General features: G+C 34.3%; 1 non-coding gene across 1 annotated transcript; it reads left to right on the top strand.

Annotated features, from left to right (window-relative positions):
* The first annotated feature begins 599 nt into the window (after positions 1–599).
* TRNAM-CAU (transfer RNA methionine (anticodon CAU)) lies at positions 600–684 on the top strand. Its single transcript is given in 2 exon segments — positions 600–637; positions 649–684. It is a non-coding gene; the product is annotated as a tRNA-Met (tRNA).
* The last annotated feature ends 3,006 nt before the right edge of the window (positions 685–3,690 follow it).

Genomic DNA, 3,690 nt, shown 5'->3' with positions numbered 1-3,690 from the left:
TTAAGGCTGAGCCTATGTTTGGGCATTTTGAAAGCTCGGCAAAGCTTCAACACTTGGACTTATATTATTAGTACTAGACTTATGGTACAAAACTAACAATATTTTCAAAAATTATCTAAGGATTAGCAATTAAAAATTTATGGGTTTAAGGAGCATATTTGGTTTTCAGAAACCTATATCACTATTATAATTCTTTAATTCACCTATGGAGTTATCTTAATATATTAGAAACAAGTAGCATGTCTTAGGTTTCTAAATCAAAATAAGCTTTCATATATATATATGTCATGACTTACCACTTTTTTTTTTAATATTACGGAAAATAGAAAGTCTCTGAGTAAGGGTGAGCAGCCAATGGGTAAGAAAGCCTGGTGCTTTTCGCCTTTTTCACACATTCCAAAGCATGTGAAAACCCTGGCACTTCACTCAATTTTTTCTTTTTATAAAAGAAAACAAAATGGAAAGTTACAGGACATTCATTTTTCAAAGGATGGATTTGACCTAAAAAATGCACCTCTTGTCTTTTACTTTTGTCAGGCTGAGCTCAGGCCACTACAGCCTATGATGATATATATACAAGTTAAGAGAGATGACATCAGGGGGTGGTGGCGCAGTTGGCTAGCGCGTAGGTCTCATAGCTTCTGAGTTATCCTGAGGTCGAGAGTTCGAGCCTCTCTCACCCCACATTTTTTTTACCCCCCAAGCGTCACGTCAGGCTAACGCTATTTTGCGTCATGCATGGCATATGCCTATTATTCTGCAACTTTCAAAGCTTTGTCTTTACCCCAATGTTTTGTAACTCCAAATGGGAATCAACCAGACACCCATCTACAATAACTCGTCTATCGGTGTCAATGTCCAAACTTGGAGTCATCCTAGTTACCTCGTGAATGTGAATGAATCCATTCCCTTTTGTTTGTTGTGATAGTAAAACCTCAGCTTCTATTTCCGAAAGTTCCACTCACACCCTGCCCCAGCTCAACCTAATCCACCCTTACCAACACTTGGCCTCTCACTCTGCAGTACCAGTTTAGGGTTTTATTATGGCCCATTTTTTGAATGGCTTTTCCATATATCCATTCTGTTTAACAAAACCCCCTTTTCTTGTTGTTGCCTTGTTTTCACTTCCCTTTCGCAATCTATCACAATTTAATCACTTAAGCTGTCAAAACATACACAGGAAACGTTGTTTTTAACTTGGGCTGTGCCTTTTAAGTACTTGCACTTCCCCTCAAACCTTAGGGTCCCATGAATATTATTGAGAATCGGGGTATCACAACATGGACAATGTGAGGAATATGGCTGCCATAATATCTGATCTTCAAACAAATTTGAGATCAGGGTAATGTCTTTTTTATCATCATCATGAATAAGTCAATAAACCAAAGTTTGGGGCATGAGGATTGAGAGATTTACACCAGCTTTATTCTTCTGAAAATAAATTACCACATCACAAGTCTAGTGGTCCTCATTTTGTGTATTTCATTTACTTCCCCCTATCTCTCATTGATGATGTTAGATCTGGTTGTTGCAAATATAATGGATGGTTGCTTTCATGGTCATGATTTTGTTAATTACACAATGTTAGTTGTTGTTTCTCCCCCATGGATCATTTCCAAGTCTTGGTGCAACCCCCCATATTAGAAACTTACTTAGATCGGTTAAATCTCGGCTCCTTTAATTAATTTTCACATAATACCAAATTTAGTCCTCAATGTTTAGATATTTTTTTCCAATTTGATCCTTATTCTTTATTTTTGTTGAACTTGACCCTCAACCTTTTTTTTTTAAAGTCGAATTTGACTATCAACTTAAAAAAAAGATGATTTAACAGAAATATTGTCTAAAATATTAAACTTTTAAGCATAGTTGTCTGCATGATAATTTATTTGTACTTCATGTTAATTTTTGAATTTTTATGAACTTATTATAACTTCTTTTGAATTTTGAAGTTTTTGAATATTTTTATAGTTTTTAATTTAATTGTTGAGATGTCATATAAGAAAAATAGTATCATATCATCATGAAGTACACATGAATTGTTACGCGATTTGTCATGCCAACATCATAAAAAATTAATGTTTTAATTAAGATCTCTGTTAAAAAATACTATTAAACTCTTTTTGAAAGACTAATGGTCAAACATAGCTTGAAAAAATAAGAATCAAATTGATAAAAATGTAAATATTGAAGATTAATTTTGACATTTTACCTTAAATTTATGATCTTATTACCATTTAGTAAACCCTATAGGAGAAGTGTGTGAAGAAAGACTAGTAGCATAGTTTAGTAGAGGGGATAAGAACCACTTGAGTCAATTTCAACAATTGAAAACCCCTTTTCAATTGGATATGATAATAGAAGAACTCAGTCCATAAAATTGTTTGCCTTTTATGAGTTTACAAGATAGGGACTGACAACAAGGTGTGAAATGTGCAAAGCCTTGGCAAGTTGTTGGTCCTCTAAAAGAAAGATAATGGAAAATATCATAATCAATGAATGATAAGCATAAAAGCTTAAGTGGGGGTTGGTTAAACAATTCCACCACCCCATGTTAAACCAAATCCATGTAAACCGCTTAATTATTTGTTAATTACATTAATTTTTAACAATAAAAATAGATAAAATTTTTAATATAAAGAATCGATTTACTCTTTTATCTAATAAATTAATTTATCTATTTTTATCTTTATACAAATAATATTCCTTTAAAAAATTTCCATTAATTGATATAGTTATCAGTTTTATTCAAGAACTTTCAATCAGGCTTCAGTGCTATGAAAAGTACTCCCTCATCTTGGAAAGTGGGAAATCATCCTTATCTTCAAAACTATCCAATGAACCCATCATGTCTCAGGCTGTAGGATGCTGGTCTCTACAGCTCAACCAACCTACCGTAGTTTAGTGAATACTAGGTTCAGACTATGGTGGTGAAAGGCTCCGGCTCCCATTATTTCAACGACTATATCCATATAGGGGTGCTTGCTTGCTCACCACCATTATTACTTCACTTATTCGAATTTAAACATCCCATCAGTAAACTGTTGAGGCTTGAATAATCAGTCTGCAGGCAGTAAATTGTTAATTCATGATTTCAAATCACCACAGCCTCATTCCTTGTCTTATCATATGCTGAAAATTTTCACCCCATTTTGGAACCTTCTGGTTTATAGGATATTTCGGTATTGCAGGGTCTGTGTAGTATGGTGACAAGGAACCAATTGATGTAAGAGACCTCACATGCATGCAAAAAAACATTTAAGATCATTGCTATATAAGAAATAGGAATGAGGCACTGAAATTTATGACGTTTTGCCTAATCACCCCCAAAGTTGGAATAAGGGGTCGCCCCACTTTGTAGAACACATCACATGTTTAGTGAGGCTGCTTAACATGAACCATAATGGTAGTGGAGTGGGCCTTATGGTTTCTTTTTTTTTTTTCTCAATTATTATTTATTTGTATTTGGTTGAAGACATTTTGCTTCTTTACGTAGTTTTATAGCTCGACTTGATGTTCCATAACAATGGATCATGGTCCGGGTCATTTGCCTAATGATAGCTATTGTTTTTCCACTAAGTATGTGGAGTGTGGGCTCCCATTTCGTCGACTTTGTCCATGGTTGGTGCCGGAATCTATCAAATTATGAGAAAACTATGGGTTTATTTAGACTTTTAGGGGCTACTAAAT

Source organism: Gossypium arboreum, chromosome 6 (assembly GCF_025698485.1).
Source record: "Gossypium arboreum isolate Shixiya-1 chromosome 6, ASM2569848v2, whole genome shotgun sequence".
NCBI classification, from domain to species: Eukaryota; Viridiplantae; Streptophyta; class Magnoliopsida; order Malvales; family Malvaceae; genus Gossypium; species Gossypium arboreum.
Note: the sequence above shows the minus strand (reverse complement) of the source record. Positions and strands in the feature narration are given on the sequence as shown.